Raw genomic sequence first — 17,318 nt, 5'->3', positions numbered from 1 at the left:
AGGCCAGTTTCCTGTATGTGGCATTATTGCTACTTAATATCTTGCTGGAACAAATTTTCATAGACTGTTTTTCTTCCTCCTATAATACTAATTTCCACCCAGAACACTCTCCCACTCCTCTTCCAGATAAAGGGCAGAAATGGTAGGCGTGTGGATTTCGACCAGGAAACTTCCTGCTCTGTGGGTAATATATCATCTGTGGTGCTCCTTCTGGTTTTTTTCTCTAGACCACCATCTTCTTCAGCAATTCTTATAATATTTATTTTCTCATTTGTCTTCTGATAGCTCTGGATTATGATTGTTCCTCATTTACTCATCTGCCTTTTGGCTAGGGGAGCACAATGGTGAGAGCTTGTAATTTTTCCTCATTTATTAACTCAGCATGGTAGAAGAGGAGGCATCCATTCCGGAACTAATATTCTGCAAAGGCTATCAAGCTTTTACTGAACTCAGTATTTTCCTTTTTCCTTTCTCACCCCTAAATGCTGCCTTCTCCTTCTTGAATGCTTCTGCAGAAATAGAAGTAGGATTGTGCTTTCTTTAATGGAAATTATTGGGGCACATATTGCTACTATTTACTATATCCAGTTCTTTTCTACTTCTGAGCACACAGATAGAGTGTATTTCCCATTTCTTTGTATTAGAGAGGGCCATATGCCTTAATTTGACCAATTAAGTGTTAGCAGAGTGATGTGTGCCATTTCTAGGTGGAAGCATTTAATGGCTATTGCTCAATGTATCATTCCTTCTTCCCTGCTATAGCAGTTGAGAGAGCACGTGTTGATATGTAGGGTCACAGGATTGAAGCAGTCAGTTGAATGCTAAACCAACGCATAGAGAAGAAGCTGCCTTAGAGAATCAGCCAATTTGCAACAGACCGTGTGAGTGAGTAATGAATATTTTTTTAAAAATCTGGGATTACTCTGACATAACCTGGTTTATCTTGACTCATTCATTCCTCCTCTTTAGTACTTGGGTGCCAGTTCTTAAATATATATTTCTCACATGTGCCATTTCTGTTGTTTGATTCCTGCTAATGAACTATTTGCCATTATGTTTACTTCCTTTCACTAAGCTTGTGTTCAGAGGTGAGATTCTATGAGCAGTGTCACTCTGCCTCTTACCACAGATAAATCAATATCCTAAAGCATATAAAAGAGTACAAAATTTTCAGTTTAAAAAACTGAAAACAAAGTTAACCTAGATTCACTGGGAAAGATTTTGTTGGCACCACAATGAACATCAGGGGCATTCTCTTTCTGTCATCAGCCTACCATACCAAAACAGTTTTCATTCAACACTCAACTCATTTAGAAACAACTAAAATAAGGAATAAAGGAATGAAAACACGTTTGGGGAGAAAAAGAATTAGTTTATTTTAAACTTACCAAGTTTGAGGTGCCTGCAGAACATGAGCATAAAAGTATGGGTTTGTATCTTAGATTAGAGAAGATGACTTGAAGTATAGATGAAAGAACCATGAACATAGAGATGACAGTTGAAAATATGGGACTTAATAAGATGCTTTAAATAAAGTTTATAATAAGAGAGGAGAATAAAGAAAATAATAAGTATCTAGAAATTACACCTACAAGGACCTACAGAGAAGGAGTCAGTCAAGAAGCTGCAAAAGCAGGAGGAGAACCAGGAGAAAATGGGGAAAAAATGATGCAGAGAGTTTTAAGATGGAAGAGATGACCTAGACTGTCAATAGGTGGAATGAGTGCAATTAGAGTGAGGACAAAAGCTACTCCAAAGGATTTGGCTATTAATTTGTCACTATGACAAAAACTATTTCAGAAAAATGATGAAAGTAGAACCCAGAGTTTAACTCTTGATACTACTTTAAGAGCATGTGCAAGCTCTAATGCAGAATTTTCATAGTCGTTTATAAAGGATCTTGCATTTTGGCCAAGAACTAGAATATTAAAGACACTACATCTATAATGATCATATAGTCTCAAAGCAACCATCATTCAGTCAAATATCTTCTATGTGCCAGGCACATAGGCCCTAGAGTTGTAGCAATAAGTGGAATAAAGTCCCTGTACTCATGGAGGTCTCATCCTAGACATAGATTGAAAGATGAAGATAAACCTAAATGACAGCATCTTGAAATACTCAAAAGGGAAACATTACTAGAATCATAGAATATAATGATGCAACATCTTAAAAGCTGTCAAAGCATATTCACAAATACTAAAACAATCATTTGGATAGTTTTCCAGAGGTAAATAATTCTTCTGGAAGGTGAACAGTTTTATATTGAATGTCCTATTTAGTCAGCAGGTGAAATCAATACTTTCCTAATGATGTTAGACTCACAAAACAAATCTGTTAGCTGGCATTAAAAATCCTTCTAACTGTCTATCCCAACAAACAGAACCACAGGGAAGAAAGCAACAAAAATAAAATTCAGTAATGACTGCCAAGGTAGTATAACATTTCAGTAATGCCCATTAAGTTTTGAAGCAATATCATATCAAGTAATGGATCTACAGAGAAAGTTTCAAAGAATCATTCTTCCAGAGATCAACTTTTGACAATGTAAGTCATTTTATCTACCCTTTACATGTTTCAGTCATCCCCTTTTACATTTACAATTGTTACGTTTCAAGTGGACTTCAACTGTTTACTTTCATATTCTCTACATTATCACAAAGAATGACATCTTAACATATTACTATGGAAACAAATTTTTCATCAAAAATATATTTATTTCTAGGTCACTTATGCCATTTGGGAAGAATTAGAAAAAGAGTAAGTCAATGTATTTACCACTATATACACACTTTGTGGTCAGTCACACTGAGGCAATGAAATAAATCAGATCATTGTTAACTAATGAACTCTATGAGAAAATGCAGCTTTTTGAAAATACGTATGAAAAACATTTATTCAGTTCTCAAGACATATAACACACTCTATATGATTCCTTTTTATTAATATGAAACATTAATAGCACACTTTATAGAATAAATGTTCATTATTCAACTGAGTCTGTGGATCTCATATGCTAAGACAGTCAACTTGACATCACACTCTCCTCCTTATGCCATTACATTCTAGTAATTAATAACAATATGGGTAGAGGTCAGGGTGGAAATGTGGCCACCTTGAATAACTCCGTGCACTCCTTTTAGGAAAGAAAATTAAGTAAATTTTAAAACATGTTCTTGAAAATACATTTTTACCCGTTACCACTGACTTAGATCATGGAATCAGTCAAAGTATTGTACATTTCCAAATGAAATTTCAATTTGACCTGAAGTTCATGGGTATCTACTTCAATGAATTATGCTTAATGTATCTAGTTCAAATAGGAGTAACAAACAGCCTTATCTAAATATATTTACAGCTTAAGAATGAAATCAATTAAATGTAAGGTGTGCACCGTTTGAAAACAAGCCTGATTTTTTTTTACTACAACATGACAAATATATTTGAAGGTAAATACAGCAGAACTTTTACATTTGCAAAGGCTGTAGACTGAGTCTTTCAAACATTGGAAATTTATGAAAATCACTAAAGCACCAACATTATTAGAAACAGTGCAGCCAGTCTTGCCCTGCTCCTGGATTTTTATTTGATTGAGTGTATATAGTCAAAGAAATGTTTTCTTGCACCTCAATGTCCTGGAGATTTTATGTAGAATAAATATAACTTAATCTTAAAGCTTGCTGGGTTGCTATCAAATACACGTTGGTCTGCCCAGGGCTACCAGGTATCTAACCCATGCTTCTAATTCTTGGATATGAATCTTCTTGAAGGCATTTTCTTGTATGATAGGCCAGTTTCATTGGCTTTCAAGACATTTTCCTCACTCTAACCTTTCTCCTCTGTGACTTTTCAGTTCTCAAGAAAAATCCCTGTGTAGAAATGTGGTAGCTGATGCTGCTTCTCCTGTTAACTTCATGTTTGTGAAAATAAATAAACAAACTCCTCAAGATTTATCAACCAGTTTTTACTTGTGGTAAAGATTAATTTTGTAGACTGTTGACTTCATCTCTTATTGCTGCAGTTTGCAGGCACTTGACATTTTTTTTTTTTCTGAATCATGTATCCATGTAGAATTCTAATATGCTGTGCATATACTCAAACCACAATCAACTGAAGTCTGACCTTGACTAAACTGTTATCCCTTATTTGATAAGGCACTTGTATTGATTAAAGCAGTTTCCTGATTCAGTCTTTCATTTTGTATATGTATTTTGGATATGCTCTCCAAGTTGTCATGGACAGAACAGCATTCTGTTCTTTGATTAGTTTATGATTTCAGTGCTCATTTCTTAAAAAACAAAACAAACAAAATAAACCCACTTTTGTTTTCTCTTTACTTCTGTCTCTAGCCCTAAAACTTGACTTAGGGAACCAGGAAACTTTTTTTAAAGCAACATATTTTTTATCAGTTCATGGCAATTTCTTCCATGCTTGATGTCAGATCAGAGAAACAAGGCTGGGATATGGGAGATAGGTAGCTGGCTAGATTCACTCACTAGTTTAGTGAAGCATTCCTGCATATCAATTAGTGAAACATATATTATTTAAGGCAAAGCAAATTATCACAGAAGAGTTGGGGTGGTTATATGATTGCTAGACAAATACTTTTATCAACTGGGGCATTCATTTTAACTGGTCATGTGCTCATTTCTTCTGCACATATTTTATATGACCAAGAAATTTTCTTACCAACCACCCGATTTATCTGAAATTTAAAAAATATATATGAGAACAATTACCACAATACAATAATGTAAAATAAAACACCATCTTTGCAGTAAGGGAATAGTATGTGCTGATTAATGAAGTTTTCTAGGAAACTCATTTGTGCAAAGCAGTTTTCCAGAACAAGCAAAGTAGGGCTAGTGTTGTCAAAATTTTCTTTCAGGTGTGCACAATTATTTCCCTGTCTATTACATATTTATGGAGATGTTGTGTCTTAGCAAACATAGCCCTTTAAGCTTGTAAATAGACCATTAAATATAGCAGCATATTGCAAGAATGCCTCAGAGAAATATGCAGGTCAGATGTTTCTGACAATGTCACACTCACAAGGGTTTCTAGTAAGCAGGAAGCTGGGAGATTCAAAGTCCAGTGGTTCTGACGGGAATTCAGAGGTATTCCCTAGACAGACCTTCTGAGTAATTTTTTTATTTTGTGTTCTAATAACAGTCTCCATAACATGTCTTTTAAGTACCCATTAAAGGCCATGAACCACAATAATAATTGACTAATGTTAACATTTCTCCCAAGCCAATGCTTGAGTAGGTGAGTGGGAAGGGGATTGGAAGTAATTATATTGTTACTCTTTATTTTCAATTCTCTCTCTTCCATCTTTCTAACATGCCAACATGCAATGAAGGGAAAAACTTAAGATGGGAAGTAATAATTATAATAAAAACAATAGCTATCACTTATTTAATGCTTAGTATTCTTACAATGGCAAATGCTAAGTTCATAAGCACATATAAACCTACCAAGAAACCTTTGAGCTCAGGGTAGATATTATCATTATAATAGATGAGGCTTGAAGTGGTTAAGGAACTTGCCAAAAACACATAATTAGAAATTCAGTTCTTCCTGTCACTGGAGTCCAAGTTCTAAACCACTATGCTTACTTTTATGACTAGAATGGCCAGTTATTAACCATAAACAATGTAAAATAAAACCCAAAAAACTCTGCTAAACAGAACTAAACCAAATTTCCTTTTTTCTCTTCATGTTAGTGCCCCAATACTAAGACATACTGATATATGTAAACTTCTACTATAAGTGTTAACTTATTTTTACTTTATTTGTTCATTTTCTAATACAATTTAACTTAATGTCTAGCTGACTCTTTTTTTTTAAAGTACAGAGTATGCATTCAAATCCCTGTGTTAACAGAACAACTTATTTGGACGTTTTAAAGAATAATTTAATATATTATTTTGAATAATAACAATATAACATTATAATTTTATATTATTTATGATGGCATTTAAAATATGGTACTGGGGGGAAACCTTCAAGAAGGCAGAGGAGTAAGACATGGAGATCATCTTCCTCCCCACAAATACATCAGAACTACATCTACATGTGGAACAAGTCCTACAGAACGCCTACTGAATGCTGGCAGAAGACCTCAGACTTCCCAAAAGACAAGAAACTACCCACGTACCTGGGTAGGGCAAAACAAAAAAGAAAAAACAGAGACAAAAGAATAGGGACAGGACCTGCACCTTGGGGAGGGAGCTGTGAAGGAGGAAAAGTTTCCACACACTAGGAAGCCCCTTCACTGGCGGAGATGGGGGGTAGCAGTGGGGGGGAAGCTTCGGGACCATGGAGGAGAGCGCAGCAACAGGGGTGCAGCGGGCAAAGCAGAGAGATTCCCACACAGAGGATTGGTTCTGACCAGCACTCATCAGCCTGAGACGCTTGTCTGCTCACCTGCTGGGGCAGGTAGGGGCTGGGAGCTGAGGCTCGGGCTTTGGAGGTCAGATCCCAGGGAGAGGACTGGGGTTGGCTGCGTGAACACAGCCTGAAGGGGGCTAGTGCAACACAGCTAGCCAGGAGGGAGTCTGAGAAAAAGTCTGGAACTGCCTAAGAGGCAAGAGACCATTGTTTCAGGGTGCGCGAGGAGAGGGGATTCAGAGCACTGCCTAAATGAGCTCCAGAGATGGGCGCGAGCCGAGGCTATCGGGGGGACAACAGAGACGGGCATGAAACGCTAAGGCTGCTGCTGCAGCCACCAAGAAGCCTGTGTGCAAACACAGGTAACTGTTGCCACCTACCTCCCCTACCCGGAGGCTGTGCAGCCCGCCACAGCCAAGGTCCCGTAATCCAGGGACAACTTCCCTGGGAGAACACACGGCGCGCCTCAAGCTGTTGCAACGTCACATTGGCCTCTGCTGCCGCAGGCTTGCCCTGCATTCTGTACCCCTCCCTCTCCCTGGCCTGAGTGAGCCAGAGTCCCCTAATCAGCTGCTACTTTAACCCCGTCCTATCTGAGTGAAGAACAGATGCCCTCAGGCGACCTACATGCAGAGGTGGGACCAAAGCCAAAGCTGAACCCCAGGAGCTGTGCAAACAAAGAAGAGAAAGGAAAATTTCTCCCAGCAGCCTCAGGAGCAGCGGATTAAATCTCCACAATCAACTTGATGTAGCCTGCATCTGTGGAATACCTGAATAGACAACGAATCATCCAACAATTGAGGTGGTGGACTTTGGGAGCAAATGTAGACTTGGGGTTTGCTTTCTGCATCTAATTTGTTTTCAGTTTTATGTTTATCTTGCTTTAGTATTTAGAGCTTATTATCATTGGTAGATTTGTTTATTGATTTGGTTGCTCTCTTCCTTTTTTTTTATATATAGATACATATATATTTTTCCTTTTTCTCTTTTTGTCAGTGTGTATGTGTATGCTTCTTTGTGTGAGTTTGTCTGTATAGCTTTGCTTTTACCATTTGTCCTAGGGTTCAGTCTGACCGTTGTTTTTTTTTTTTTTAGTATAGTTTGTAGTGCTTTTTATCACTGGTGGATTTGTTTTTTGGTTTGGTTGCTCCCTTCTTTCTTTACATTACTTTTTAATTTTTTTAAATAATTTTTTTATTTTAATAACTTTAATTTATTTTATTTTTTTTCTTTCTTTTTTTCCCCTCCTTTTTCTTCTGAGCCATGTGACTGACAGGGTCTCTGTGCTCTGGCCAGGTGTCAGGCCTGTGCATCTGAGGTGGGAGAGCCGAGTTCAGGACATTGGTCCACAAGAGAACTCCTGGCTCCACGTACTATCAAACAACGAAAGCTCTCCCAGAGATCTCCATCTCAACTCTAGGACCCAGCTCCAGTCAACAACCAGCAAGCTACAGTGCTGGACATGCTATGCCAAACAACTAGCAAGACAGGAACACAACCCCACCCATTAGCAGAGAGGCAGCCTAAAATCATAATAAGGTCACAGACACCCCAAAACACACCACTGGACACGGTCCTGCCCACCAGAAAGACAAGATCTAGCCTCATCCTCCAGAACACAGGCACTAATCCCCTCCATCAGGAAGCCTACAAAACCCACTGAACAAACCTTAGCCACTGGGGGCAGACACCAAAAACAACGGAAATTATGAACCTGCAGCCTGTGAAAAGGAGACCCCAAACACAGTAAGTTAAGCAAAATGAGAAGACAGAGAAACACAGAGCATATGAAGGAGAAAGGCAGAAACCCACCAGACCAAACAAATGAAGAGGAAATAGGCAGTCTACCTGAAAAAGAATTCAGAGTAATTATATTAATGATGATCCAAAATCTTGGAAATAGAATGGAGAAAATAAAAGAAACGTTTAACACAGACCTACAAGAACTAAACAGCAATCAAGCAATGATGAACAAAACAATAAATGAAATTAAAAATGCTCTAGAAGGAATCAATAGCAGAACAAATGAGGCAGAAAAAAAGGATAAGTGACCTGGAAGATAAAGTACTGGAAATAACTACCACAGAGCAGAATAAAGAGAAAACAATGAAAAGAATTGAGGACAGTCTCCGAGACTTCTGCAACAACAATAAACACACCAATATTCGACTTATAGGTGTCCCAGAAGTAGAAGAGAAAAAGAAAGGGACTGTGAAAATATTTGAAGTGATTATAGTTGAAAATTTCCCTAATATGGGAAAAGAAATAGTCAATCAAGTCCAGGAAGTGTAGAGAGTCCCATACAGGAAAAATCCAAGGAGAAACATGCAAAGGCACATATTCATCAAACTATCAAAAATTAAATACAAAGAAAAAATATTAAAAGCAGCAAGGGAAAAACAACAACCTACAAGGGAATCCTCATAAGGTTAACACCTGATCTTTCAGCAGAAACTCTGCAAGCCAGAAGGGAGTGGTGGGACATATCTAAAGTGATGAAAGGGAAATACCTACAACCAAGATTACTCTACCCAGCAAGGATCTCATTCAGATTTGATGGAGAAATTAAAACCTTTTCAGACATGCAAAAGCTAAGAGAATTCAGCACCACCAAACCAGCTTTACAACAAATGCTAAAGGAACTTCTCTAGGCAGGAAACAAAAGAGAAGGAAAAGACCTACAATAACAAACCCAAAACAATTAAGAATATGGTAATAGGAACATACATATAGATAACTACCTTAAATGTAAATGGATTAAATGCTCCCAGCAAAAGACACAGACTGGCTGAATGGATACAAACACAAAACCTGTATATATACTGTCTACAAGAGACCAATTCAGACCTCAGGGCACATACCGACTGAAAGTGAGGGTATGGAAAAAGATATTCCATGCAAATGGAAATCAAAAGAAAGCTGGAGTAGCAATTCTTGTATCAGACAAAATAGACTTTAAAATAAAGACTATTACAAGAGACAGAGAAGGACACAACATAATGATCAAGGGATCCATACAAGAAGAAGATATAACAATTGTAAATATTTATGCACCCAACATAAGAGCACCTCAATACAAAGCCCAAATGTTAATAGCACTAAAAGGGGAAATCGACATTAACACAGTCATAGTAGGGGACTTTAACACCCCACTTTCACCAGTGGACAGATCATCCAAAATGAAAATAAATAAGGAAACACAAGCTTTAAATGATACATTAAACAAGATGGACTTCATTGATATTTATAGGACATTCCATCCAAAAACAACAGAATACACTTTCTTTTCAAGTGCTCACGGAACATTCTCTAGGATAGATCATATCTTGGGTCACAAATCAAGCATTGGTAAATTTAAGAAAATTGAAATCGTATCAAGTATCTCTTCTGACCACAACACTATGAGACTAGATATCAATTACTGGAAAAAATCTGTAAAAAATACAAGCACATGGAGGCTAAACAATACACTACTAAATAACCACGAGATCACTGAAGAAATCAAAAAGGAAATCAAAAAATACCTAGAAACAAATAACAATGAACACACGATGACCCAAAACCTATGGGACGCAGCAAAAACACTTCTAAGAAGGAAGTTTATAGCAATACAATCCTACCTCAAGAAATAAGAAACATTGCAAATAAACAACCTAACCTTACACGTAAGCAATTAGACAAAGAAGAACAAAAAACCTCCAAAGTTAGCAGAAGGAAAGAAATCATAAAGATCAGATCAGAAATAAATGAAAAAGAAATGAAGGAAACAATAGCAAAGATCAATAAAACTAAAAGCTGCTTCTTTGAGAAGATAAACAAAATCAATAAACCATTAGCCAGACTCATCAGGAAAAAAAGGGAGAAGACTAAAATCAATAGAATTAGAAATGAAAAAGGAGAAGTAACAAGTGAGACTGCAGAAATACAAAGGATTGTGAGAGATTACTACAAGCAACTATATGCCAATAAAATGGAAAACCTGGAAGAAATGGACAAATTCTTAAAAAAGCACAACCTTCTGAGACTGAACCAGGAAGAAATAGAAAATATAAACAGACCAATCGCAAGCACTGGAATTGAGACTGTGATTAAAAATCTTAACAACAAACAAAAACCCAGGACCAGATGGCTTCACAGGCGAATTCTATCAAACTTTTAGAGAATAGTTAACACCTATCCTTCTCAAACTCTTCCAAAATATAGCACAGGGAGGAACACTCCCAAACTCATTGTACGAGGCCACCATCACCCTGATATCAAAACCAGACAAAGATGTCACAAAGAAAGAAAACTACAGGCCAATACCACTGATGAACATAGATGCAAATATCCTCAACAAAATACTAGGAAACAGAATCCAACAGCACATTAAAAGGATCATACACCATGATCAAGTGGGTTTTATCCCAGGAATGCAAGGATTCTTCAATGTATGCAAATCAATCAATGTGATACACCATATTAACAAATTGAAAGATAAAAACCATGTTATTATCTCAATAGATGCAGAAAAACCCTTTGCCAAAATTCAACACCCATTTATGATAAAAACCCTCCAGAAAGTAGGCATAGAGGGAACTTACCTCAACATAGTAAAGGCCATATATGGCAAACCCACAGCCAACATCGTTCTCAATGGTGAAAAACTGAAACCATTTCCCCTAAGATCAGGAACAATACAATGTTGTCCACTGTCACCCCTATTATTCAACATAGTTTTGCAAGTTTTAGCTACAGCAATCAGAAAAGAAAAAGAAATAAATGGAATCCGAATCAGAAAAGAAGCAAAGCTGTCACTGTTTGCAGATGACATGATACTATACATAGAGAATCCTAAATATGGTACAGAAAACTACTAGAGCTAATCAATAAATTTGGTAAAGTAGCAGGATACAAAATTAATGCACAGAAATCTCTTGCATTCCTATACACTAATGATGAAAAATCTGAAAGAGAAATTAATGAAACACTCCCATTTACCATTGCATAAAATACCGAGGAATAACCCTAACTAAGGAGACAAAATTAATGCACAGAAATCTCTTGCATTCCTATACACTAATGATGAAAAATCTGAAAGAGAAATTAATGAAACACTCCCATTTACCATTGCATAAAATACCGAGGAATAACCCTAACTAAGGAGACAAAATACCTGTATGCAGAAAACTATAAGACACTGATGAAAGAAATTAAATATGATACAAACAGATGGAGAGATATACCATGTTCTTGGATTGGAAGAATCAACATTGTGAAAACGACTATACTACTCAAAGCAATCTACACATTCAATGCAACCCCTATCAAACTAGCAATGGCATTTTTCACAGAACTAGAACAAAGAACTTCACAATTTGTATTGAAACACAGAAGACCCCGAATAGCCAAAGCAATCTTGAGAAAGAAAAACGGAGCTGGAGGAATCAGGCCCCTGGACTTCAGACTATACTACAAAGCTACAGTAATCAGGACAGTATGGTACTGGCACAAAACTAGAAATATAGATCAATGGAACAGGATAGAAAGCCCAGAGGTAAACCCATGCACCTATGGTCACCTTATCTTTGATAAAGAAGGCAAGAATATACAATGGAGAAAAGACTGCCTCTTCAATAAGTGGTGTTTGGAAAACTGGACAGCTACCTGTAAAAGAATGAAATTAGAACACTCCTTAACACCATACACAAAAATAAACTCAAAATGGATTAAAGACCTAAATGTAATGCCAGACAGTATAAAACTCTTAGAGGAAAACATAGGCAGAACACTCTATGACATAAATCACAGCAAGATCCTTTTTGACCCACCTCCTAGAGAAATGGAAATAAAAACAGAAATAAACAAATGGGACCTAATGACACTTAAAAGCTTTTGCATAACAAAGGAAACCATAAACAAGATGAAAACACAACCCTCAGAATGGGAGACAAAGGATTAATCTCCAAACTATACAAGCAGCTCAGGCAGCTCAATACCAAAAAAAACAAACAACCCAATCCAAAAATGGGCAGATGACCTAAATAGACATTTCTCCAAAGAAGATATACAGATTGCCAACAAACACATGAAAGGATGCTCAACATCACTAATCATTAGAGAAATGCATATCAAAACTACAATGAGGTATCACCTCACACCAGTCAGAATGGCCATCATGAAAAAATCTACAAACAATAAATGCTGCAGAGGGTGTGGAGAAAATGGAACCCTCTTGCACTGTTGGTGGGAATGTAAATTGATACAGCCACTATGGAGAACAGTATGGAGGTTCCTTAAAATCTAAAAATAGAACTACCATACGACCCAGCAATCCCACTCCTGGGCATATACCCTGAGAAAACCATAGTTCAAAAAGAGTCATGTACCACAATGTTCATTGCAGCTCTATTTACAATAGCCAGGACATGGAAGCAACCTAAGTGCCCATCGACAGATGAATGGATAAAGAAGACGTGGCACATATATACAATGGAATATTACTCAGCCATAAAAAGAATCGAAATTTACTTATTTGTAGTGAGGTGGATGGACCTAGAGTCTGTCATACAGAGTGAAGTAAGTCAGAAAGAGAAAAACAAATACTGTATGCTAACACATATATATAGAATCTAAAAAAAAAAAAAAAAAAATGGTTCTGAAGAACCTAGGGGCAGGACAGGGATAAAGACGTAGACATAGAGAATGGACTTGAGGATACGGGGAGGGGGAAGGGTAAGCTGTGACCAAGTGAGAGAGTGGCATGGACATATATACACTACCAAATGTAAAATCGATAGCTAGTGGGAAGCAGCCACATAGCACAGGGAGATCAGTTTGGTGCTTTTTGACCACCTAGAAGGGTGGGATAGGGAGGGTGGGAGAGAGATGCAAGAGGGAGGAGATATGGGGATATATGTATATGTTTGGCTCATTCACTTTGTTGTAAAGCAGAAACTAACACACCATTGTAGAGCAATTATACTCCAATAAAGATGTTAAAAAAATAATATAAAATATGGTACTGCTATGTGACTATTGCCTCTTGTGTCAGTTGAATATAATTATTATAATGTGATTAGGCTTTTCTTTTAATGGTTGTTTATATCCTTAATTTTCCACATACTGTACAAATCTTATTTTTATAAGGTTAATTAGGATTACTCCGTCTAGGAGACCAGCATTCTTACTATTTAGGATTTTTAATCAGATTATGATGAGCACTTCACATTATGCCTTTGAAATAACAGACAATCCTGTATGTCTTCCATTGCCATATTTTGAGCCTTAAGCTTATAAGTAATACATTAAGAAATAATCAGATAATCAGTTACCATTGTCCAGCTTAATTCAGCAACTAGTGTATGACTCAATTAGTTTTTTGGGTTGTTTGTTACATGGAAAACACATTTTAAAATTGTAGCTGAGTGTACTGAAAGAGAGTAGGCCAAAACTTCAGTGGTAGGATATACTTGAAGGTTTTTTTACAAACAAATAATTCACATACATAAACACGGAGATACCTTTCTTTGATTTTTTAGAACTGTAGAAATTATTTCAGTGATACATTTACACTTTAGAATATATCTTCACATGAATTCATGACCTTTTTATGGGTTATTAAAATAATCCTATAAATAGAATCCTTACCTGTTAGCAGTACCCTCTATATTAATTCCACATTGCCTAGCCAGATTAATCTCCTAAAATAGATCCTGTTCATGCTACTCCCCACCCCTGCTCAAAATCCTTGGAGGTTTCCCAGTTTCCTTCCAGATGAATGGCAGATTCCTTAAACTGGCATTCTAATGATGGCATGGTATGGCCACAACCTATCTTTCTTGTTCTTTCTCTTATCACTTTCCTACCCAAATCCACAGTGAAGAATTTCTTAATTGTTCACCATATTTGCATCTTCTTTATCTTTGCTCATTCTGCCACTTTCACCCCTTTGACTCATAGAATTAAAAACCCTATGAATTTTGAATGTTGAGTTAAATAAATTAAATGGTCTATGTAAGAGGTCAGCAAAACTTTTCCTGTAAAGGGCCAGATAGTGAACTGTTTAGGCTTTGCAGGCTACACTGTCTCTGTCACAACACTTAACTCTGCTGTAGTGCAAAAGCAGCCCCAGACAATACATAAATTGAATGAGCCCAGCTATGTACTAATAAAACGTCATTTGTGGACACTGAAATTTGAATTTCATATAATTTTCTCATGTTGCAAAAACAGTATTCTTTTTATTTTCCTTAATCATTTAAAAATGTAAAAATTATTCTTAGCTCATGGATTATACAAAAAACAAGCAGTGGGTCAGATTTGGCCCTTAAGCCATAGTTTGCTAACCCTTGTCAATACAATGGAATACCATGCAGCCATTAAAGAGAATGGAGTAAGCTTGTATAAACTAATATGGAATACATTATTATTTATTAAAGTAAGGGCAGAAAAGTATTATGGCATTATACCTTTGGTAATTTTTTTTCATTCTTAATATACTGTTAATCTTCTTCTAGTAAGATAATTAAAGCCTGTAAAATGTGTGACTGCAGATTGGGAAGGAAGAATTTTACTTTCACAGTATCACTTTATGACCACTTGAATTTTTGTTCTTGCTCATGTGTTACTTTGATTATTAGTATTATTTAAAATATGAGGATAATTAATCTGCAAGGTAACATTACAGTTCATTTTGCTTGTTTTTCTCTTTATCCTTCTCAGTAATAGAAATTCATTAACAGTATTTTTAAACTACCTATTCTCAAGGCCAAGCAGCAAAGTCACTTTCCCCTTTTCCATTCCAATCTTTTCTGCTTTTTCCCTCCTTTAATTTCTGCCCCCCCCCCACACATAAACACACATACACACACTATGAAATTAATGAAAGCTCCTAATCAGTCCCTTTTAGGAGACGTTTTTATTTTTTCTACTTTAACATACATATTTATATATGTTACACTCTTATGGGCACATTCAGATATAGACTGTCATGTTGTCTCTAGGGTATGCTGTAGTCCATTCTTTTTCTTCTTACTCATAAGACCATTTTGGAATACAAGTGAAACTAATGTTATTAGAGTGATACTTTAATGCATTCTAATTTTAAAAACATTAATATTTTGGACAGAGTCCTTAGAGTTTTCAACAGAGGAAAAACAGATTACATGCAAAGGATCTGGAATCAGAATCCCATTGGGCTTCTCAATACCCATATTAAAAGCTAAAACAAAAAGAAGTAAAGCCTTCAACATTCTGAAGGAAATTACTTACAGACTAGTGTCATAGGGTCATTCCTACTATCATTCAGGTGTGATGGGAGAATAAAGGCATTTTCAGATATGCAGAGTCTAAAAAATTTTTTTCAGAAGATACTGGAGGAAGTGCTCCACCAAAATGAAGCAGTAAGCCAGGAAAGAGAAAGACATGGTGTCTTAGCTCAGGCTGCTATAACAAAGTACCATAGACTGAATAACTTAAACAACAAACTTATTTCTCACAGTTCTGGTGGCTGGAAAGTCCAAGATCAAAGTGCTAGCAGATTCAGTTCTGCTGAAAGCCCACTTCCTTGTTTGCAGATGGCTGTCTTTTCATTGTATCCTCGTGTGCTGCAAGGGGCGAGGGAGCCCTCTGTGGTCTCTTTTATAAGGGAACTAATCCTGTTCATGAGGGTTCCACCCTTGTGGCTTAATCGCACACCAGAAACACTGTCTCCTAATACCATAACTTTTGGGGTTAACATTTCAACACATGAATTTTGGGGAGACACAAACATTTAGCCTATAACACATGAGGTCAAGGACACAGGGGATCCAAGATGGGAGAGAGAATCTTGGGGTGATAGTGAAAATAGATGCCAGGATGATGGTGTACCAGGTATAGAAGGCAACTGGAACAGAAGGTGCCAGGAGAGACTTTTTCAAAGGCATAAAATCAGTAGAATATCTGATAAATCTGTACATCTTAAGAAGGGAGTTACATGGTTAAGGGAGCTTGTTGTTTCATAATTTATCAGTACATAGAAAATGTAGCAAAGAAACAAATACAAACAAGACAATTGTTAACCCAAAGGAAAAGAGCCCTTGAGAATCAAATATGTCCATCTCTTTCAAATTTTCATTTAGTGACCTCAAGTCAGTAATTTGAAACTGGCCAAGGTGGGAGTATTTACACCATGGAAATTAGCAAACCGTATAAATCAGGATTTTTTTTTCTTTTCATAGAGTCGGTTTACCAGCACACCACTAGTACATGACCCAAATCTGAGTTGAATTTACATAGTCACTACAGTGTAAATACTGAATGTTAATCTAATCGAAATGATATTGGGAAGATGGGGTGGGGGTGATATAAGAGAGTGCATGTGTGGTAGCAGCAAGGGAGTAGGGGAAGCTAAATCTTTAACTTCTCACGTGGCAGGAATTCAATAGGTAATGTCTAAAATGAAAAATCAAAGAATTTGAATTATTTAGAGAAAGAACCAGCTAAAAGAAGCAAAAGTGGCTACGTCTACAGAAGAAGAAATGGAAAGGAAGGAGGATGGAGAACTCTAATTCTTCATTAAAAAAACTTACAGAATTATCTGATTCTTTAAACCATTTGGGTTTCTATCTTAGAAAATAAATTTAAAGACTGAAAATAAAAAAGTAAATAGATTGTGAATATTCATACTTTTTATTTACAAATTGTTTGCAAACTAACACTGAGCAGAAATACTAATGTTTCAAAATAGTAATAGTGTGCCTTAGAGTGTGTCTGAGATTCTACTTACAAGCCTTTACACAAGCCAGCTCCTCTCCCCACTATCCCTGTTGCCTCCCTGACAATATTTCTGTCCCTCACTGTGCCTTCCCTAGTTGCTGTATAGGCTCCAGAACACTCCCCCTCAATTCTGGATGCTCTACTGCCTTACAGTACACAACTACACACTCACTTATACATTTGTA

Source organism: Eubalaena glacialis, chromosome 1 (assembly GCF_028564815.1).
Source record: "Eubalaena glacialis isolate mEubGla1 chromosome 1, mEubGla1.1.hap2.+ XY, whole genome shotgun sequence".
NCBI lineage: Eukaryota > Metazoa > Chordata > Mammalia > Artiodactyla > Balaenidae > Eubalaena > Eubalaena glacialis.
Note: the sequence above shows the minus strand (reverse complement) of the source record.